Source organism: Natator depressus, chromosome 10 (assembly GCF_965152275.1).
Source record: "Natator depressus isolate rNatDep1 chromosome 10, rNatDep2.hap1, whole genome shotgun sequence".
In the NCBI taxonomy this organism is placed as follows: Eukaryota; Metazoa; Chordata; order Testudines; family Cheloniidae; genus Natator; species Natator depressus.
In genome coordinates, this window is record NC_134243.1 from 68,181,534 (window position 1) to 68,205,316 (window position 23,783).

General features: G+C 41.7%; 1 protein-coding gene across 2 annotated transcripts in view; it reads right to left on the reverse strand.

Annotated features, from left to right (window-relative positions):
• Positions 1–18,334, reverse strand: part of ZFAND6 (zinc finger AN1-type containing 6) — a 53,649-nt gene extending 35,315 nt beyond the window's left edge. The window contains exon 1 of one of the 2 annotated variants that reach the window (XM_074966454.1): positions 18,235–18,334. The gene's annotated coding sequence lies outside the window, so the exon portion shown is untranslated. Of the gene's footprint in view, positions 1–9,684; positions 9,776–18,234 lie in introns of those variants that run through there. The other variant, XM_074966453.1, reaches the window with a different exon arrangement.
• Between the last annotated feature and the right edge of the window lie 5,449 nt (positions 18,335–23,783).

Consider the following 23,783-nt stretch of genomic DNA (forward strand, 5'->3'; position numbering starts at 1 on the left):
CAGGATTTATGTTATGTCAAATCAGCACCTTGTCTCAGAGGGAGGGGTGTTTATTTCACTATACTGAATCTACAACAGTTTGTGTTTATGTAGTGACTTGCCTTTTGAAGGTTCCCAAAACACACCACTCTGCTAAAATATGGGCACTGCTGGGGCAGCTAACTGAAATCATACAACAGTGGTGTAGGAAAGCCCATTTAGCCAAGGACACTAAGGCTATGGGCTGGTCTTCACTACCTGGAAGATCCATGCTGCTGAAATTGATGCAGCAGCTGTCGACTTAGCTGGTCTAGTGAAGACCTGCTAAATTGACAGCAGAGCGCTCTCTCGTACAGTGGTCTCCAAAGTGGGGTGCGCGCACCGCAGGGGATGCGCAAGACCATCCCTGGGGATGCGTGGCAGGAGGAGCGCCGCCGAAGGAGCACCGCCGGCACGGCAGCAGCGCTCCTGGACCTCTGATTCTTCGGGCGGCACGCCGGCGGCAGCTGGGCTCTTCCCTGCTCCATCTTCAGCGGCATGCCGGCAGTAGCTGCTCTTTTTCTTTTTTTTTTGCTTCCCTAGAGCTGGCCCTGGGGGTGCACAATCCACAAAGTTAGGAGACCACTGCTCTAGTCGACCCCAGTACTCCAGCTCTCTGAGAAGAGTAAGGGAAATCGATTGGAGAGCGTCTCCCATCAACGCAGCACAGACACCAGGGTAAGTCGACCTAAGCTACGTCGACTCCAGCTACATTATTCACATAGCTGGAGCAGCATAACTTAAGTCGACTTACCCCAGTAGTGAACCCCAGCTATGCCACTGTAACACTGTAGTGCAGACACTACAACACCAGAAGGGTTTTTTTTGTTGCAGTAGTAAATCCACCTCCTTGAGAGGCAGCAGCTAGGTCAATGGAATAATTCTTCCATCGATCTAATGTGCCTATACTAGGGTTTAGGTTGGCTTAACTACATTTCTCAGAGGTGTGAGTTTTTCATACTCCTGAATGCCGTAACTAGGTCAACGTAATTTTTAGGTGTACATCAGACCTCAGACAAATCCTCCAGTCTTCGGAAGAGGCCCAGGATACTGTGTGTTTTTAAAGATCAGCATGGAACAGACATTTTTAACATCTCTTCCTAAAGCCCATATAGAATAAACTGCATGGATTTCAATTTCGCAACCTCAAAAGGATGAAAGACAGAGTTGACTGTCAGGACTTGAATAAAAGTCTACATACCAAACCTAGTGCTTTAGTCACTAAATCAACCTTTCTATCCAGAACACAATATAAGTACTCAGTTTGGGTACAAAAAGTTGTCAACCACCTTTTCTGGACAACCAAATTTAACACACATGGTTTTTGGACAAGATTTAGGGCTTGTTGACACTATCACTTAAGTTGATGTAACTTACGTCATTCAGAGGTGTGAAAAAGCCACCCTCAAGTGATACAAGTTACATAGACTTAAAGCGGTGTCTACACCATGCAATGTTGCCGGGAGACGCTCTCCCGCCGACAGAGCTTCCACCTCTTGTTGAGGTGGAGTAATGACATCCAGCTGTGCCAATGAAGCACGATAGTGAAGACAAGCCCTCAGATATGCAACTCCAGATTAATTGCCTTTCCCCCTCCCACCATCCCCCTACTCATTTACCATCCAGAATATTTAGATGAGCAAGTTAAGATCACAATGGTCTAAAAACAATTTTGCTGGATGCCACTGTTTCTCCTCTTAATACGATGGCACCTTTGTACAGAGTTCTTTCCATAACACTACACAGAAAAAAATATATATGGCCATATGGCAAGAGGGAGCAGATGAAGGGGATGGAGGAAAAAGAAAATCTGTGGAACTAACAATATGCATGCCAAATATCAACTCAGTCATTTTGCTTGCATGTTATATAATTCCTTCCCCTCTGTTTTGTGTGTTTAGATCAGTGGTGGGCAACCTGTAGCCCGCACGCGGCCCATCAGGGTAATCCACTAGCGGGCCACTAGACTGTTTGTTTACATTTGCACGGCCGCCCGCAGCTCCCAGTGGCCGCGGATCGCTGTTCCCGGCCAATGCGAGCTGCGGGAAGGAGCCTTCTGGTCAATTAAAGCTTACCAAAGAGTTTCAGTCAATTATTATGACTGGATAAACAGCATTCTAGGGTCTTGACAGTGAGAAATTAAACTGTCATCAAGGCTGAGTCAGGAACTCTCCAATATATGGGACAGACTGATATCACTTCTGGAATTTGTGATTGTGCAATGAAGAACTGATGTAAAAATTAGAAAAATATAGGGATAAATGGGCAACAGCAGCATGCAAGGACTGGTTTACGTACTATGAATACAAAACCGAGGCCATAGGTCACACTGTGACTTTGCAGAATGGCAAGCTAATTGCTGTAGTAAAATCAAACTAAGCATTAGCCATGTCAGTTTGAAATCTCTAAAATGTAGTTTTGTAGACAATATGTACAAGTCACTCTTTCTGAGAAGTTAGAAAAGTATACTGAGCAATTCTACTTAGATATATAGGAAAAAAACAGAGGGTGGAAGTATAGCAATGGAGAGAGAGAGAGAGAGAGCGCGCGCACACAGATGAAAATGAAGGAAGATACATTGTGATTAGTTAAGAGAACAGTGTGACATTAAGGATAATAAAAAAGATAGAACAGAAGCAAGTTATTTTTTAAAATGCAAAAGATACGAAATTTAGCTGACTGTTAACAATATGGTACATAACACCTAGTTTTAAATCAAACTTACAATCTGGACTACACCTACGAAAAGGCTTCAATATTTGAAAGTTGGGCCAAACCACAAGAATTACTTAAATATAGTGAGATGAAAGCTTTCATCCTTTCTATTCTGACCTCTAAATCTTATTGGGAAACTGATTTGTTGTAAATTAGTTGACTGCTCATTTTTAGAAATAAAAGAGGGTCTTTGTAACATTAACAGCAAAGCCCAAGCAAAGTACGTTTTTAATAGAAGTCTACTGTTTAAAAACAGTTGCTTATGTGTTCTGTAAAATAATTCACGATCCCCCTCTTTAAAATCCCTGCTGCTCTACCGAGGTGGACACAAGTCTCATTTTGAACTGTCGTGTTTCATTTTGTGTTTCACCACCTCTTAATAAGGTTGCCAACTTTCTAACCACAGAAAACTGAACACCCTTGCCCCACCCCTGCCCTGAGGCCCTGCCCCTTCTCTGAGGCCTCTCTCCCCATCGCTGGTTCTCCCCCACGCTCCCTCCCTCCCTCCACGCTCACTCACTCATTTTCACTGGGCTGGGCCAGTGGCTTGGAGAGCTGGCGGGGGTGAGGGCTCCAGCATGGGGCCAGAAATGAGAGGGTCAGGCTGTGGGGAGGGGGCTCTGGACTGAGGCAGGGGGTTGGGGTGCAAAAGTGGGTGAGGGCTCTGGCTGGGAATGCAAGCTCTGCGGTTGGGCCAGGGATGGGGGAATTGTGGTGCAAGAAGGGGCTCCAGGCCAGGGCTGAGGGTTTCAGAGTGTGTGAGGGGGCTCTGGACTGGAGCAGGGGGTTGGGGTGCAGGAGGGAATGAGGGCTCTAGCTGCAGGTGTAGGCTCTGGGGTGGGGCCAAGGATGAGGAGTTTGGGGTGCAGAAGGGGGCTCTGGGCTGGGGGTTGAGGTGCAGGAGTGCGTGAGGGGTGCAGGCTGTGGGGGGTGCTTACCTCAGGCGGCTCCCAGGAATCGGCTGGCATGTCCCTCAGGTTCCTAGGCAGAGACATGGCCAGGAGGCTTTGCACGCAACCCCTGCTTGCAGGTGCAGCCCCCACAGCTCCCAGTGGCCGCAGTTCCTGACCAGTGGGAGCTGCGAAGCCAGCGCTCAGGGCAGGGGCAGTGCATGGAGCCCCCATGACTGCCCCATGCATAGGGACCAGAAGGATATGTTATTTCCCGGGAGCCACGCAGAGCTGGGTAGGGAGCCTGCCAGCCCCATGCCAACCGGACTTTTAACAGCCCAGTCAGTGGTGCTGACTGGAGTCACCAGGTTCCCTTTTTGACCGGGTGTTCCGGTCAAAAACTGGACACCTGGAAACCCTAACTCTTAATAAAGTGGGATTTTTGATACTGTGTAGTGATTACATGACCACTTATCTTTGAATTTTACTCAGCCAAAGTTGTTGAACTGTTAATGGATTACCATAAATATAACTGCAAATCAATTTTATTCCAAGATTTAAACACCAATATCCCATGGTATCATGCAATTATTGTTGGAACTATCCCAATATAAAAAGCCTAATGCAGTTCTTAGAAAATTTTGATCATATAAACTCCCCTGCACTGACAACAAAAGCTACCTTGGTAAGCTGCTTACTTGAATTCAGAGAAGCTAGACAGGAAAAACCACCTTCAACTTCTCATTTTGCATTCTCACCCTTTAACAGACATACCAATTTACCAAAAAGCTGCAGATCTCGTTAAGAAATGTTCACTGTATTGCCACCCCTGTCCTCCTAAGCTGCTTTAAACAATGTTCTACTGGACAACAGAAGTACTACAACATTAAGGACATAACTCCATGAGACTGTACTTCTGAAAGCAACTTCATTCACTCCACCTCCTACAACAGTTTAATACAAACTTGGTTACTTTTTTGCAATCTGATACTTAGCCTTATTTCTTTTGCCACCAGATACACAATATGACCAACAACTGGTAAAATGTATTACATATTTCTAAATACATTTAGGTCAAAGATATATAAATTACTCCTTAGTTTGAAAAACTACTACTGTCAGCTTGATTTAGTTCCAAATGCCTGTAAAAATAGGATTTTTATGGGAGAAACTTTAAACCTTTTTATTTCAACTACAATAGTCCAAAGTTGTGTTAGTACTCAACAGCCAGAAAGTGAGTGTCTAGTCTATTTTCTTTGCCAAAGTTAAGTGTAGCGCAGACACACATTTGTGGTTGAAAATAGTTATTAGTAAAAGAATTTCAGAAGTCCAATACAGCACATTCAAGTATGCTGGCAATAGCTAATTTTTGGCCTAAAAAATACTAATTTTAAGCTCCTACTGTAACATGGCTTTGAATTTGTACTTATCTCTCTCCCCAACACCTCATGTGGCTACACAAATTAGCTCTATGAATCACAGAAGGCACACCATAGCATTACTGTCTTAAAACATGGGCTACTTAAACTGTTTGGGTGGTTGTCAGAGCCCGCCAGGCGAGCCATGCTGTTCAGAGTTTGGTCCAGCAAACATGGTATTACTACATATTAGGCTATCCTTCAGGATGTGGTATTTGTCAGTGTTACGATACAAATGTGTCATGGCACAACATAAGATGGCTGGCCAGGAAACACCCTGTGCACAGGAAGCCCAAACTCTGAATGCAGAGACAAGTTCAGGTTCTGCAAATCTTGACAGGTTAACAGCAGAAGGGGTAACTTCTATGGACTTCCCATTTAAAAACTACTGTATGGGAAGTAAATATTCACCCTCTTATACCCCTCATCACCACCTTCTGGCAAATATGAAGCTTTCAATCCCTACAGCTTGTTTAGCATGTAAGGGCTTGTCGACACGAGCACTTTACAGCGCTACAACATTCTCGCCCAGGGGTATGAAAAAACACCCCCGAGCGCTGCAAGTTTCAGCACTGTAAAGTACAGTGTAGACTGTGCTCCCAGCGCTGGGAGCTATTCCCATTGTGGAGGTGGTTTTTTTAGAGCACTGGGAGAGCTCAGCGCTTTAACATTGCTAGTGAAGACGCGCCCTTAAGTTCAAGGCTTCAGTTATTTAGCAAAGAGCCTCAAGAAGTTGCCTGAAGCGGTCTTAAAGGGGTGGGGGAAGAAATTAGGTTTTAACTCATTTTGTTTCTTCATGATGAATAAAACCTTTCAAAAAGTTCTCTGTATGTAACATTAAAAGTTTGTGTCTTGTTTACCCCATTTTACCTGAAAGATTATGAACAACTAGAGAACTAGGAGCATAATAAGAAAGTGAGGCCTGATTGAGGGAGGGAAATGCTTTTCATTTAGACTGTATAAAGCATGGTTTTTGCTAATCCCTATTTAACTCAAAAGCCCTATAAACACAGTTGAAATAATAGATCACCTGTCCCCCACCCTTCAATTAAGGGTTGAGAGGTTACCACGTATATCTGAGGGTACGTCTACACTTTGAGTTGGAGGTATAAATTCCAGCTCAAGGAGACACTCATGCTAGCTCAATAAGAACAGAATATAGCCTCAGCAGCACAAGGGGTTAGCTGCCTGAGTACGTACTGGGGTCTTGGATGGGTACATAGTCAGGGTGGCTAGTCCCTCCCACTGCTCATGCTGCTATACACTATTTTTAGCACACCAGGGGTATGTCTCCTTGAGCTGCAGTTTACCCCCTCAGCTCAAAGTGTCCACACACCCTCACACATCCAACAAAATCAGGGAAGGACTTAACGTTTCTGATATTTCTAAAGTAAAAAAACAAGCAGGAAAAAAACCCCACGTTATGTTGAAGAAACTTTTCAAGGCTCTGTTATATAAATCTTAATGCAGCTAAAATGAGCGAAAGCTATTTTTTATTGTTTTACAGGTCATTTTATTGATTGATTATACCGTAACAAAGTTGTGTGAAAATAGTCAACCTCTTCCTCAGCAAAATTCCACACCATGGGAAGCCAAGGATATCTACTTGAAGTCCCTGTTCTTATGTATGAGCTCGGTACCTCCAGTATCCTATCCCTAATCCACCTGCTGGCAGCACAGCACCAACAACCAAAGCTGCCCCTTGGATCCCCATTTAGGCCCTGTCTTCACTAGGAAAATAGATGGTAGCTAACATGGTAAAAATTCTAGTATGGACAAGGCAGTTTTTACAAACATATTAATACTACACCACTTTTCCTAGTTTGGACAACCTTAAAGCAGTATCCTCACCATGAAGGGAGTTCCATGGGAAATACAATACAGCCTCAAATTGTACTAACTTTCCCAAGCAGTTTACACAGGGCTGAAGGGGCGGGGGGGGGGGGGGCAGTGTGCTTCAGCTACACCCATACTCAATGCAGGGCCATCCAATCACTACTCCATGGAGTGACTTCAGCAGGTAGGTGGGAGGAAGAATGGGTCCATGAGGTCACCGATGCCTTTGCCCTCTTTTCCATGAATGGATGAAGAAACCATGATCTAGCCCTAAGTGTCTGTTAGGAGCTTAATCTTAAAGAGAATGTAAACTTCAGTTACATCAGAGTGTAAATTTCCATCTTGACGTAAGTAGTATGTACATGAATCTCCGAACACAGAAGATACACCCCTCAGTGTGTAGAAGACTTGTCTGTGTAAGATAATGTTTTACTAGTATAAATTGCTGGAATAACGAGCAAATGTATTCAGATTGCTTATCTACAATTCTGAATACAGGCAAGGATGCCTGCTGTATCTTGATACAGAAGTTCTCCAGCCATGCCAGCAAAGTGGTACGTTTATCCTTTAGGGACAATCAGAATTATATACGTGAGGTGAAAACTTGAACAGGTCACTTCTGAAAGTTTAATGCATCAGGAAAATTACTGGTCCCATCTTTACTAGCTAGGTAGATCATATAGAAGAAAAATAAAGAATGGTTGCTTCAACCACTGACTGGTTTGAAATAAGTTAAACTGGAAAAGTCTGCTTAAAATGTCAGCTAAGTAAAAGCAGCATTCTGCATAATTAGTATCTAATATTACACAAATATGTATGATTTTGCTTGTGTACATTAAATATACATACATACAATACATGCTTAGTTTGCACAAATATAAGCCTGTCGTTTATTTTTTCTTTTTGCTTTCATTTGAAACATGAACTCTGGTCACTCAATTAAGTCCTAACTTCAGCTGAAAGATATTTGTGATACTTTGCACTTAAAGTCAACTTTTGTCTAAGTACTCCCTTTCTCCTCTAATTAAGGAGTAGCCATTTAAATAAGAGGCATCTGGCCCAAAGGCAGTTAGAATGGCCAGTAGAGAGCTACTGAGGAGTATTAAAAATAATTCCATAGTTTGATGTCATGCATTTTGTAATAATACTTACTAGTAGAAAAACACATACCCAAAAAAATTTAGAAAGTGAATAAAATTATGCTATAATAAAATCAGAATATGTAATAAGTGTGCGTAAGCCTATAAAATACCAAACCAAGCCTGAGATGCCACTGTATTAAGATGTACTTAGACAAAAATGAAACCAATTTATAATCCAATTTTTTTTTTTTTTTTTTTAAAGAAAATTAACTAATGGAAAATTGAAAATGTGTGAAGTGTACTATGTTGACCATGTCTAACTATCTTGTGAAATGCTCTGCGTGGTCACTTGGAAGATCCTGGTTTGATTTTCATGTCTGTTCTTGTATTCCCCAAACTTCCAGGTACTGCCACATCTTAGCTATTTGTAATGCATCCATCAACTTGGTATCTAAGCATTAACGTTAATCAATGTCAGAGAACATAACATAGTATTTCTTTGATCCCAAGGATCAGGTGTGCATGAATACAACTGTGTGTGCATGCACACATGCATATACAGACACTTTTGTGAAGGAGGGGGGGAAATTAGGGACAGCTTTTAAAAAAATAAAAAGGATGTCTTGCATTTGAACCAAATACCCAGACTTGGGCACTATCTGGTCTCTCTGTCTAGGAATAAAAAAGGGATCACAGTAAACACTTTGCAATACTCAACAGAAACTCCTCTCCATAATACTAATTTATAGCATGTTCCAAGCCTGAAGACCCTTGGGACACTGAGAAAAGGTATTACTAAAAACTCATCCCTAAATATGAAAGCCGAAAGGAAAAAAAAAAAAATGGTGTAGAAACTGAAGATAACCCTCACCCCGCTCCCAAACAAGTAACCACCACACTATGCTCAACACATAAGATTCAGGGTGGTAGGGTATTGATTAGTTTGAAGGAAGCCCCATCTTCAGCTGGAAGGACAGCGGCTGCAACAAACACAAGAGGAATTAATTTCCTCCCCTGGCCCCCTTTTGTTTTGTTTTTTTAAAATCAGAGCTCTGATGGTCCTTGATATTCCAGGAAGTTGTATTAAGAGAAGGGGGGTCGGGGGAGGACTTAGAATACATTAAATCTAGCTTTTAAACCTCTTTGCATACACTGTTCCTAATACACCAAAATCTATACAAAGTGTTCTTCTCCTTTTTAAGTACAACACAAAAAATAAACAGTATCAATCTTAAGTGATATAATCATGGACATGACTTAAAACAAAGGCAGATGACTTTAAACAAATGTTATCATTGTGTAATCTAGTAGCAACTGTCACATTCAGTTAATTCAAGTCTCATCAGAACCAGAGAAGTTAGAGTTAAAAATAAAGCTCTTTTGGAGTTACACAACATTATAGAAAACAGCAGCATGATCCTCAATTTTTTTACAATTAACACAACTAGGTAAGATATTGTTGTACAACTCAACTTTTTCCAAATAAAAATACCAAACTTTAAACTAGCAATAAATGATAAAAGAAACTCAATCAAGTTTGCATCTCTCAACAGCTTATTTCCTGCCCAAAGAGCCCTTTTGTTCTGCTTCCCCGCATACATTTTAATATTCTGCCAGCACTGGAAAACAAAACAATCATGAAATTTGGCACACACATAAGCATAAGTGCCTTAAAGGGTAAAATGAAGAAATACAACAAGATTAGAACAAAAAAAAAAATCCTACCAAGAAAATCTGCACAATTTTCTGTTTGCTTCACCCCAGATTAACTTCACTGGAAGCTGTACTCCTGAGCAACCTAACCTGAACAGAAAGCCCCACCTTCTTCAGTTCTAGTGGCTGAAATGGAAAAAACTCCACCCTTTCAGTAAAACTAGTATCTCTCATTGGTAAAACTTAATATCCATTATTTAAAGAACTTTTCCTTGCTAGCAGGTTAGGTTAAGCTGGTTAAAACACCCTGGACTAGCTGGTTTCTTAAAGAAACAGCACACAAGCCTTCAGTTGTGCCAAACTACAGCATTTTATTACATTATTTTGACCAGCTTCATACCAATTAACATTACATAAAACTGAACAGTGAAAGCCTAGACATTGCCACTCCAAATCTTGAACATAGCACTCAAAACCATATGGATTCATAGGGTTCTATCTAGAAATATAAAAGTGATGTTAAAGAATACATACTTTTAACATATCTGATTAGTCTATTATTAAGGAACTAGATGTACTGTAAAACTTCATGAAGTGAAATTGAAAGAATTCTATCTATATAAAGCTTTGCTGCTTGCTTTTTAATATAGGATAAAATTTAATTCAAGCTTCAGGAACAAATTCACTATTTAAAAATCACAGAATAAACTAACTGAAAAATTAGGCACACTATACGTAACTTTCCAGGTATGATTTAGTAATCTAAACTTGAAAATATGAATAGTCAGTCACTTGTTTCAACCTGCTTTCTTCTGCTAATTTAAGACATGACTCAGCAAAAGTGTTTCCATAGTGTGGAAGCCAATATCTAGATCTTACCAGGGTCTATGTATGTTTCTGTGTCAGACAGTCCGTGGTTTTTATTTTTTGATGATCCAGTCTTTAACAGTATTTTAAAGCTATTTTTAAAAAAGAATTCTAATAATTAGATCTGATAATTAGATTATGACTAAATATTCCATTAATCTGATCTTTATGCTTCATAACTGTATAATACAAAATACTGTCAGTTTGTATTATCAAGATCTTAGGCATCATTGCAAAAAAAAAAAAAAAAAACAACTCTCCCCACCAGCCAAAAAAGTCTACCTAACTGACAAGCCTGACATTCAGGGGGAAAAAGTTACACAGAATAAAGAGGCATCTCACATATGCACAGATCACTTCAGGAAGACCTCTCCCTGACTCAACCCAGAAAATGTTGTAGTCGGGAGACTGACAGATGAACAGGATACCTCCCCCTCTTAGTGCCACCACAGTTTGCCCAGTTAGTGTTATATTACACGCAAAATTTTCATGGGTTTAATATTTCATCAGTTTCAAACTATATCCAGGATGGTACAAGCTGTGAATTATCTACACATTTGTACTTTTTGTCGTGGTTTTTTTGTTTGTTTGTGTGTGTGGGGGGGGGATAATTTTGGTTTTTTAATACAAGGGAAAAGTTAGAGGGAGGGAGAGAGGAGGAGGAAACAGATCTCCAGGGAGAACAGCCAATTCCCAGCCCTCTTTCACCCCTCTTTTCTCAAGACTCCATTGCAGCAGCTTTCCTTCTGAAATAATTAAGGTCTAGGCTATACTGCAAAATGGATGCCAATTTCAACAGTGTTGAGGGATAACTGTTCTAAATAGGGTCTCCAAGATTGTATTTGTAGAGCAATGGGCCCTTCTACACTATTTTGCTATTATAGATTAAAAGTCCAAGATAATTTAGTCACAGCAAAATACTATATTATTACCCACATTCGAGGGGAATATTTACAGCAAAGTACTAGGCTGCATTTTAATGCATGCACAACTTTCTAAAAAAAGCTTCTTTAAAAAAAAACACTATAAAAGGGCTAACTTTAAGAAGGCTCTACATGTGCACAATGTATTATTGTGTCTCATACACTAACTGAAAAAGTCAATTCAGAGGCCTAATCGCAAGATGCTTTGTGAGAATTCTGTACTTTGAACGCACAGAACATTAAGAATAAAGTTACTCAGATCCTCTTCATACAGTTTCCCAGCTGTATTGCAAAAGACAGCATTAAATCATAAAAGGGCAACGCAATCTAAGCAATCGATGGCAAGAACATAGTTTAGGCAAATAAAGCAACATGACTAAGAATTGTAAAGGGTCACAACGATACCCAGGACAAACTTCTAACTTTCGGTTTGGAGTTCATGAAGTTGCACGTCTGTGAGAAAAATAGCTGCAGTCACAAAAATCTTATGATCAAAACCACCCTACTCTGGAAAGGCAACATCTTCTGCCCTAAAAACAAGTTCTGTCGCTTACACCATATAAGGTTGTATATATTTACATAGTACCTTTCCTCCTGAAGAATCCCAGAGTGTTTTAAAAATCCATACCTATCCATCACCACAGAAATGCAGCCACCATCAGGCAATCTGCAACATCCAAACAAATAGCACACTGCATAATAGTGAAAGGGGAGAAAATTTTGTCCAGGGATACCCTACTTTTACTAAGTGGGCAGGGAATAGTCTGCTGCCCTTGTGAAGTAAACCAACCCTCCCCCCCAAAAAAATCAGAGAAGTGAGATAAGGACACAACTGGCTTGGATTCTTAACTATTACATATCAAAGTTCATGTGTGAATACAGCTGAATTTAGGGGTTAGACATCCAGGTTGGAATTTTGTTCCTCAAATCCCTGTCCAGCCTCAAAGACAACCACAATCAGGACTGTTGAAAATGAGCATGAAGGACACCAATTTCATAGGTTTAATTTCTGCACACATCCTATATTCGTCTGGATCAGAGTCTGAAGAAATTCACTGTATTTCAAACTCAGAAGGGAAGTTAAGCCTCTCCTGCTCTTTAACATCGTCAGAGACAGCAGAAACTGGTGTGATCATCATAGTTGCAATCTGCTATTTAATTAAGGAAGCTCTGAGCATGAGCAGCCTTGAAGACAAATTCAAATTTTAGCTGCTACTGTAACTTGCACTGGGGACAGGAGTAAGAAAAGAAGGTGCCCAAGTCTCATTTGATTATTTTAATTGTAGAAAACCCAGAAGTCTATTTCTGCTGCAATATTAAGATACATAAAAGATACAGCAAGTTAGTGAGACTAGATAGCTCAGGAAAAGAAGAACTGAGCCGGTTACATTTAAGTCTCCAGTTCAAACAGAACAGAATGGTAGTGATCAAAAGCTTTCATCTGATGGCTGTTCAGTGATCTATGTAAAAACATGTCAGTCACAGTCCAGGTCCCTATGGACATGTGTGAATCACAAAAGCCTGCCAGAAATTGGTACCATTTGTGAAGGAGTCTTAGGAAACACATAACACTTACCTCTAGGTTTCTACAGGTTAATAAATTGCAAAGCAATGTAGGGAACTACAGCCTTCATGTGCTGTATCTGCACTGTGGAAAAAGGTCCTCAGCCTCCAAGGCTGTCAATATGCCAGTACTCTTATGGGGTTCATTCTTGGGTGTGTTTTTTTAAGAAATGCAGCTCTAACTTTTAACCTGTTTTCCACTGTTAACTATTACCATAACTTAAAATTAAAAGGCAGATATTTAACTTTCCCACCCCAGGCAAATTTCAAAATTCATGAATATTTACACAAACAGTAATTATTCTTTTGAAGTTACTATATACAAAAAGTTTACTATTCTTTATCATTTTGAAAATAGTGTACCTATTGATCACCAAATTATTCTATTAAAATAGCCATTCTCTCAACAGATGACTTACTTGTAATCTAGTGCAATGACTACATGAACATACAAATAATTGTTTCAAAAGTATATTCCAAACACTATTCTGTTCACTTTCTTATACCATGGTGATGGGCATGGTATCTGGGCATCATCCTCAAAAGAGAGAGTCATTTACATCACTGATGTATTCTATTTATACCTGCTCCTCCATGAGTTAGTTGCATGAGATTGCATTTTTCAGATATGCTAGTAGGTTATGAGAAGCTGTGTGGAAAGATCAAAGAATGGAGATTTGCATTTTCAGCTGAAAGTTTTGAAGTTAGTGTTCATCCTTTGATCCTGTGGGTGTGAATTCCACCACCAAGAACAAACTCTCCCCTGTGCAGAGGAGCTTCTCCTTAGTGATATACAATTCCATTATTCAAAAGGAGCAAAACCGTCAATGGCAGTCAAGCGCCTGGATGGTTAAGCAGTATTTCAGGTATTCTAGGGTAAACCCAGAGGATTAGGACCAAGACCTTGAAGCTGACTGTGTGTTCAACAGGAAGCCAGCAGAATGAGCAGTATATAGATGTGCTCTTGGTAACATTGCAGTCTAGTGCTTGTCTTGATGCTTTCAACCCAAGATATATTGCAATGCTAATCAAGTCTGGAAATAACAAAAGTGCACATGACCAAGTCCAGCCCTTAGATGCCTGGCTAGCCATAGAAGGTCAAATGTGTTTTTGTGACTGATGCTATAGGAAAGTCTGACAAAATATCCTTAAAGACCCTATACATTAAATACCCTGAAGTCTCCAATAGTCCAAAATTGTCAGTGTGACAGAAAGCACCTCACAGTGCTTCCTTCTGCCTAGAAGCATAAAACAGGACAGAGTAGCTTCAGACAGTTCCAAACCCAGATGCTGGGATACCTGGGTGACAGAGAGATTTCACGAAGGATAAACAGTTGAGTATTGGCTACATCTTTCTGACAACTGTAGCTTCAAGAAGTCTCAATCACTCCCAAGGGTTACGATATTCAATAGGACCAGGAAAGAGTAGTGACTATTATAGAACTATATAGGTGAAAGTTCTGGTGGTAGACATCATACATCATGCCTTTTGGCTACAGCCCCTGTGGAAGGATCCAGACCATTCCCTTGACATCAGCTATCTTGCTCAGGTGGAACAGCAGTATCCTACAGTATGGTTGAGCATGCTGAATTCAATGGCCTAAGAATATGTATGTACAGTATCAATGTATGCCCTTTTCTCTAAACTGAAATAAGCATGTCCCGTAAGCCTATATAGAACAAGCCAAAAATTGTTCAACACCTGATTCAGAAAGGCTACTCAAGATCCAGGTGCATATAACTTTATCCCAATTAGCTGCCAAGTGTACTTACGATTCTTTAAAGAGAAGTGATTAATATAGTTGCTACAAAAAAGCACACATTTTCACAGGAACAGGAGGTATCCTAATCAGTAACCATAGTAACTTCTCAGTAGCTTGTGTTAATATTTCTGTCCTCTACTGATAACTTTAAAAAGAGTGGTAAGTTATTTGTATGGGGTTTTGTGGAGACAGTTTGAGTTTAAGGTAGTCAGATGTTGAATTTATAAACACTGTAAGTTCTTACATTTTCTAATATACACCACTTGAGTTATGAGAGCAAAACTATGACAAACTAGAAGCCACTTTCCATATGTATAATATACCAAACTAATTGCTTATGAAGACAAAAAAATAATACAAAGGGACCTGAAGACATAAATACATGCAGGAAATAGTTTGGGATTTCTTTAAAAAAAAAAGTAATGAAAGTTGGAGAAAAAAAAATCACAACTATTCAGTGGTGAAGGAGACACCTGAAAAGCAGTCACACCAAAAGTGATAGAGGGGCAGTAGTGAATATCAAATCAGATATAAGCTTGCAGTGATATATAGCAAACAAACAAAAACACTATACACACACCACACAATGATACTTTGGGCAGAACAAAAAGGCATATTATGGACTAGATTAGGGGTTCTCAAACTGTGGGTCGGGACCCCAAAGTGGGTCACGAGCCCATTTTAATGGGGTCACCAGGGTTGACTTAAGACCTGCTGGGGCCCAGGGCCAAAACCGAAGCCTAAGCGCCACTGCCAGTGGCCAAAGCCCAAGCCCTGTGTGGCAGGGCTCAGGTTACAGGGCCCCTGCCTGGGGCTGAAGCCCATTGGCTTCAGCTTTGGCTCCCTGCCAGGGGCGGCAGGGCTCAGGCTTTGGCCCCACGCTCCTCCCCCACCCAGGGCAGCAGGGCTCAGGCAGGCTTAGGCTTCTCCCCCTCCCCAGGATCATGTAGTAATTTTTGTAGTCAGAAGGGGGTCGCAGTGCAATGAAGTTTGAGAACCCCTGGACTAGATAGGAGACCATCCCCTTCTATAGGACACATTGGAGACCATTTCTAGTGCAAAATACATTTCTATGTACCTCAATACCAGAAAGATATCAATAGATTAGAGAGAATTCAAAGAGCAGCAATAAAAATCATCAAGGAGCCTGAAGGAAATGGTTAAGAAATTAAACAAAGTTTAGGACTAGATACATATAACTCTGCTAATCATCTAAGGGAATGAGATTATGATTAACCATCTACAATTCAAAGAGAGTGTAAACACACCAAGAAAGGAATTATTTAAGGTTGAACCAGAAGGATATCACAAGGAATAATTGGATGAAAGGGAGAGGACTGAACTTCAGTTTTAAAGGTCAAGGCTACAAAGTTAGGGATATATACTACCCTCAATACACTAAATGTTAATAGAAGTATGACAATAATTGAAAGTAGATTATATACCCGCAGCAGAATAGAAAAAACCCACCAACTAATTTCTCTACCCACTCCCCCCAAGCCTTTTGGACACGGATTTCAGTCACAGAACAAGTGCAGACAAAAAGAGTCAGGGAAAGCAGTGCAACCGTGCGAGACATACCTAGTAGTACATGTTTATAAACCCTGGGAAAAAGAGGTGCAGTCGCTTCTGCCACCACCATTCCTGGGGAGTATCTGCCACTACATAAATACATTTGCTGCACGCTTGTGTAAAAAAAGATCAGTGAGAAGTCATTCTTTCAGAGTTAACAACCCACTGAGACAAAAGGGGATGCTCACACCACTCAAACCTAGCATTTCAGGCTTTTCAGAGACTGGAAAGAGAGCACTGCATCAAGGTTACATTTGGAAGGTTATTTTCACAATTGTAAGGACTAGAAAAAATGCAATATTTTAAAATGAAATCCTAAGTCAATCATACACACTGGTTCGACTAGGAGCTTAGTACCACAATTTAGATTGTTCAGGAAGCAAAATTCATCCACATGCTCCCAAACAGCCAGGTGTTCTGGATTGAAGCCATCCTAGTAATCAATATTTATATTATAGTACTGTCCTAAGGCCCTAACCCTCCCCCCAATGGAGTGCTGGTTGCTGTATAAAAACCAGACATACAAACTCAATCCTTACCCTTACAACAGAAGCAGCAGTCCCCCTATGTTTACATGGCAGTAGAGCTGGTTGAAAAAACAATTTATGAAAATTCTCTCAAAAATAATTTTGGATTGGTTAAATAAATCAAGACACTCTATTCTGGCCACCTCTATATAGCACCTTTTGTTCAGAAAGATCACATAACACTCTACAAAACAGACGAATCACATCACCTCTGAAATTCAGCCATCCCTACGGTAGAAGCCAACATACCTGCAAACAAGTTTAGTAACAACAAGGGAAGGGGAACTGTCACTGAAGGTCACTAGTAGAAATTCTACCCTAAAAGTGGCAATTCTTCAACAAAAAAACTTCAAAAACAGACTAACATGAAACTTCAGAACTGGAATTAATTTGCAAACTGGACACCATCACATTAGGTCTGAATAAAGACTGGGAGTGGTTGGGTCATTACAAAACCTAAACCTAATTTTCCCCCTACTGTTACTCACACCTTCTTGTCAACTGTTTGAAATGGGCCTCTCTCATTACCACTACAAAATTTATTATTTTTCCTCCGTTGGTATCCTGCTCTTAATGGAATTGTCTTGTTAGACTGACCTCACACTGGATAAGGCAACTCCCATCTTTTCATGTATTTATACCTGCTCCTGTATTTTCCACTCCATGCACCTGATGAAGTGGGTTCTAGCCCACGAAAGCTTATGCCCATATACATTTGTTCATCTCTAAGGTGCCACAAGGACTACTCGTTGTTTTTACCCTTATAAAGTTGCCCTTGGGCTTTCATGCTATTAGTGTTGGGGGTTATGGGGGGGGGGGGAGAGAGAAGAAACAACTCAAAAAAGGGAGAAACCACCAATTAAATACAACACACAGTGTGGAACTCAATTTTGATTCTTTCAACCCTCTGTATCTGACAGGCTGAGTCCAAGCCCCATATATCCCCCCCCCGGTGCCCCACAAATTACAGGAAGTCCTAGAGATTGAGCCACACAGCCAGGTGCTCCTTCCTGGACGCTCACCTGACTCATCCACACAAACACCCAAGGACTGGGGTGGGGGCAACAGCAGCTTCCTTGGGGGAGACTCACTTCCTATGTTTGTGTGTGGGAGGGGTGCGCCCCACCGTACGCCCCTATGGGGGGGGGGCTCCTTAGCCACCCCCTCGCCTCCCTTTACTCTTCCCGAGGTCCCCTTGCTGTGGGGCCCCCTCACCCCTCCTGGCCCCTCTCCTCACTCCAGGGCCCCGCTGCGGCCAGGGCGCCCCCCTCACGCGGGGGCCGCTAGCCCCTTTACGCCCGGGGCTAGGGAGGGGGGAGAGCAGCTTGCCCCCCATCACCATGCTGGGGAGCCGCCCCTCCGAGGCAGCCGCCCAGCGGGCCCCCGTAGCCTGGCACCCGCTCTTACCTGGCTCCGGGGCCCGCTGAAGCCCCCACCCCGCCTGGCCGCCGCCGCTGGCCCCGCTCGCTCGCTCTTTACGAAACTTTTTTTTTTTTTTTCCTGTTTCGTTGCCCTGAGAGTGACGCTGATTGGCGGAGCCGGGAGGGCGGGCGGGAGGGTAGCACCGGCTCCCGCAACTAATTATTACAGGGGACGGCGGCGACGTGAACCACAGAGCTGGACAGAGAGGGATTTAAAGGGGCAGCGCCTCGGTGCGCCGCAGCCGCCTGAGCCAGCCGGGGGAGCAAAAGAGGGGGGATGGGGTGCAGCGCAGAGGGGGGTGGGCAGTAGGTGAGGTAAGGGCGGGAGCGTGGCAGAGGCTGTGGGGGGTGGGGAGGCGAGCGGCAAGTGTGGGCTAGGAGATTGGGAAGGAGAGGGGGGATGTGGAAAGGGTGGCAGGGGGTAGGGCTGATGGGTAGGAAGGAGAAAGGGGAGATGGAGGGAGGAGGGATAAGGAGGAAGAAGAAGGCAAGGGGCAAAGTGCCAAATAGGAAGCAGTTTTGTGGCAACTGTAACATGAATCATAACACGAGACAAAAATGTATTGTTAGGTCAGGGAAATGCCCCCCTTCTTCCACCCCCCCCCCCTCCATCCCCATGCATTAAATGTTCAGTAACTCCCCAGCCAGGGCACCAATGCTCCCTCCTCTATATATTGCTCTGCAGGGCTCTGCCTCCAACAGTGACGATCTAAATGGGGAGAGCTAAAAACAAGCGATTCTGTTTTAAAATGTGTCAGGGACCTTACATATTGCAGAATCATACTCTTTAAAAGCTACCTTCAGAAGCTGCCTTGGTCCGGAATAAGGGATGGAACCACCTTCCAAATAAATTAGACTTGGCAGGTCTGTTTCTGTGGTTTGTGTCATTGTTTGTTACAAGTTTCCTGACGTATTATTTACCTCGGACCAGAGCTTCAAGACCTTTGTGTGGCTTCTTTCCATTCCAGGAATATTTCACGACTAAATCATTGTCGCACGCTACCTTATATTCAAACAACTTTGCAGCTGAGTGCTCTATGGAGAGGGAGGAGAATTCCTGTGGCATCCCCTTTGAAGTGAGCCTAATTAAAAGATTTTGCTCACTGAAACCAGCATGATCTGTTAGTATTTTTTCCTTTAATTATTTATTTATTTGACTGCTGCTACGAAGATTTTACAGTTTCATCTTTTCAGCTCTCCACTCTACCCACTTCTGTATAGGAAGATGTTTGGAGTTTATGGAGAAAACAAGAATGATTCTGGCTTACTAAACTGAGATAAATTTTACCGTGTAGCCTTTTTCATTGTTCTGTGGACATTAGAAGTATATAGTCATGTCAGTCAGTTAATCAAATACATCCATGGTCATTTGCTTTTAGTTTAGTTTAGCTACTTTATTTCCCCTATAAAAAGTCAACTTCAGATTTTGAATATCTTGTAGTTCTATGCAATATGTCACACCAGTTTTATTTTCCCATGGAGAGCTGAGACAATATACCACATCTTATTTTTATATAGTGATTTTTATATAGCGTCTTCAGTTCACAGTATCACATAACCACACAGTCAGCTGTAAATTAAAGCATAAAGGAAGGTTTTAAAATGAGATTTAAAGAGCATGAATGACGCAATGGCTTGAAGGCAGATAGAAAAGGTGAGAATTCCAGATAGATGAAACAGCACAAGCAAAAAAGCAACCTCAGCTATGGAGAATTGAGGGGAAGAGGTCAAGATTGGAGGTACACACAGGATAATAGCTGGATGATGGGTCAGAGAAGTTAGGTAAAGTGAGCCCACCGGGAGTTTTTTTAGGGAAAAAGAACAGTTTTGAAGTAGATTCAGAAATGGAGGGGAAGCCAGGGAAGGTGATCATGGATAGGACATGTTTCCAGTTCTTGGAGGGAAAGTTTAGCCAGATTGCTGCATTTTAGAGTCTCTGAGTTTAGATCATAGGAATTTGGGAATACCATGAAGAGAGGATTGCAACAGGACGTAGATCAAGATTTCACAAGAGATAAAATCAAGGTATGGATGATCCAGTAATAGACTTATAGACAGAGAAGATTCAAAAAGTGAAAAAGGTTCAGCATGAAGATGATTTATGAATGATAATTTCTAGGTTTCTGGCCATGGTATCTGAAACCATGTCTATACTAGAAAGTTTTATTGGTAAAATGTCTGCTGGCAAGCGTCTGCCAAAAATAGCTGTAGAGTGCATTCACATTTGTTGGCTTTTGCTAGTGCAGTGCTACCTCACAGTGCCAGGTTGTACTGGCAAAAGATATGTGGTATTGTGGGTTGGCATCACCGTGTCCCCTGAACAACTGTCTGGCACACTACTTTGTGGGAAAATTTTGTAGTGTATTGTGGGATACCGGCACACTTCTTAGGGAACTGTGGGAGTTTGGGTCAAGTTCCCACCATTTCTTCTGTTCCATCCTATAACCGTCTCTTTTTCAAACCGTTTTTAAAATTCCCATGTTTCTCTCTGGTCCATCCCATAGTCTACCCTCCTTCATGTAGGTTTTCAATCTTTTCACCATCTCGCCATCAGAAATATGGATGCTGAACAGATTAGTGGAGCTCTTGTGTCTATTTCAGAAACAGGATGACTGATTCTTTTGTATTTGCAGAACCACCACAGTGGCTGGCCACGCAGCAGGGAAAATGAGAATACTGAGGAGGAGTAGGTGATGCAGGCAGCAGTGAATGAAACTGGACAGCTGCTGTAAGTATTCACTGAAACCTGGAATGATGCAGAACTTTCGGGTACGGAAGGCCACATTCCTGAAGTTGTGTACCAAGTTTTCCCCCAACCATTCAGTGCATACACACCAAAATGAGAACTGCTTTGACAGTAGAGAAATGTGTCAGTTAAGGACTGATAGTGGAGCCAGAAACATGAGACAAAGACTCATGGACTTTCCTCCTTGAAATGTTTAGATTCAGGACGTTATCATGTAGCTAACAGAGCCAAGAAAGGCAGCAAAATGGAAAATAGAGAGAGAATAGGAGAAGTGCAGTTGTGTGTCATCTTCATAGATAGTACCTACATTTGAAGCTAGCAGTGAATTGTCCCCAAGGGAGAAGTTATATGGAGAAGAGGCCCAAGGAGAGCATCTTACAGTAACGGAGGAGATAGAGGGTAGGTGTAAAATCTTGGTCCACTACAAATGGGAAAGCTTTGATTAAAGAAGATTCAAAGCAAGAGAGGAAACCCCAATTTTCTCACTGGAGGAACTAAAGAAGGATAGCACCCCATAGTATAAAAAACTGCCCTGAAGTCAAGTACGATGAGAAAAGAGATGGATCTGTGATCAGAGGAAAGAATAAACTGCTAAACACTGAGAGAAGGGCCCTCTATTCTCAATACTGAGAAAGGGTCAGAAATCAGCGAATGAAGATGCAAAAGGTCAATGGCTGAACTGAAACAGCTGATGGAAAGAGAAATTTATTTTCTCTAAAACATTGCTGAGGAGGAGCAAGAGACTGAAGATGAGATGGTAAATATCAAGTGAGTAGTTTGTTTTTTTGTTTTATTATTTTTCCCAAGAGTGAGGTAAAGTAGCAAGTTTGATTTTCAAAAGGAAGAGTGTAGCATGCTCCTCCACAAGCTCTGTGGAGAAAGCAAAAGCAGGAGAAGTGTTGAGGACATGGTAAGGATTTAGTTACAGTCTGGATTTTAGAACAAGCAGTAAAGGAACTAATACCATTAGTGAATTAGGACTAGGAGTCATGATCCTGTGAGGCACTAAGCACCTGCTGCTGGGTGATGAGTGCCCCGTCTCTCATTAATTTAAATGGAACTAAAAAGTCCAACGCCTGGCAGGAGTTTAGAACCTAGCAGGATCTGGCCCTAAGGGGCCAACTGTTCCTTGTTTTCCAGAGCTGAGCTGGTTACAAAAACAGTAGCCCATTGGCATGGTTAAAACATGATTTGCTCTTGCAGTATTAACATCTATTGACTGAAATCCCAAATTTTTGAAGAGCTGTAGCACTATTTGGGAACACAGTTAAATACAGTGCTGTCACATCTACCCTGCAAGACACAACTGTATTTCAGCATTGTCGGAAGACTACTGTATTGTAACCTTCCTGAACATGGGAGGAGTTAACATATAGATGAGACTTTACACTGCACATTTTAACTGATTTTTCAACTAGGTTGTGATACAATTGATTCCCCCCATGGTTTGTGTCTACTCACAAAATATTAATCCATGATTCCTAACTGTGTGGTTGTACTGTATTTTGAACCTGTTCATTATCTGGGGTTGTAACACAATTAGGCTGAAACTGGGTTGCAACATGTTTCTTCTGATCAGCATACAGAACCATACAACTGTGATTGTGTAGTTGGGTTAACCAGTTCTTTTACTTTCCAACTCTGCATGGGAAGCTATCTCAAAATGGATTGCACTATATCATGAATATCTAAAATCCTGTGCCCTCTGACACTAGTAGCTGAGGCATTATGGGATACTTGCACAAACTTTCCCAGGATGCACTAACACAATGTGCAGCATGGTAGGTGTGGACTGGCCAACAAAATTGGCACAAAAATATACCAGGATAAATGATGTTATGTGGACACATAGAAGAATGTGAGATGAGCATGTTGGAGTCTTGTTGCTTAAACATGGCTTTTTCTGTAGGGTAGATGGAGCCTTTACTAGATTTCTTTCCCTCTGCCCCTGATGTAATTCTTTTCCTGGGCATCATCAGCTGGTAGCTTTCTCTCTAGATTCCCTGAATCACTGCTATATGACTTTCTTGTCACGCTTTTCTGTCCTTGTCATTCACTCGTTCCAACTGAGTGATCTTTCTGTTTTGCTTTTCTATTATACTCATTTGCAGTCCCAGCCTGTTGCATGCTATCATCTTCCTAGTTTGCCTCTTTCATTTCTGCTCTTTTCTTTTCCCCAAACAGTTTTAATTTCAAAACTATTATTAACTAGAAAGGGAGACTTTTATGTCATATGAATATAAAGCATTGATTGTTTTCCTGAAAATGCTAGCATGTTTATTTATTTAGCTTATGTCACATATAGACAATCAGCTCATTACTAAATCTGGTAAGCATAAAGCAGTCTCTGGACCTGCTTCATGTAGCCAGATAATGCTACCACGAAATGGAGTAATCTACCATACATAACATTGTGTACTCCAGAGTTTTCTCAACCTTTTTGATACCAGGGACCAATTTGCTGCCGTCCTAAACTGTGTCAGAGAGATCTCAGGGACCAGTGCCAGTCCACAGACTGGTGGTTGAGAAACACTGGTCTATTCAATACTGCTATCAGAATGTGCAGTCATGTCATTGTCTATTCAGTGCTTGCCATCTCTACTTGCTGTATATAACAGGTTGGACAGTCTCTGAGATTGCAGCTCAGCAGGACACAAGAGCAATAGGGGCAGTTGGAGCTTGGCACACATTGGGGTAGTTATCGTTACACATAATTTCACTTTAGTAGGCATGACATTTTGTCTCGAGTTTGTTAACAAAAAGGCTCAACCCACTAAGAGTGGGCCTCA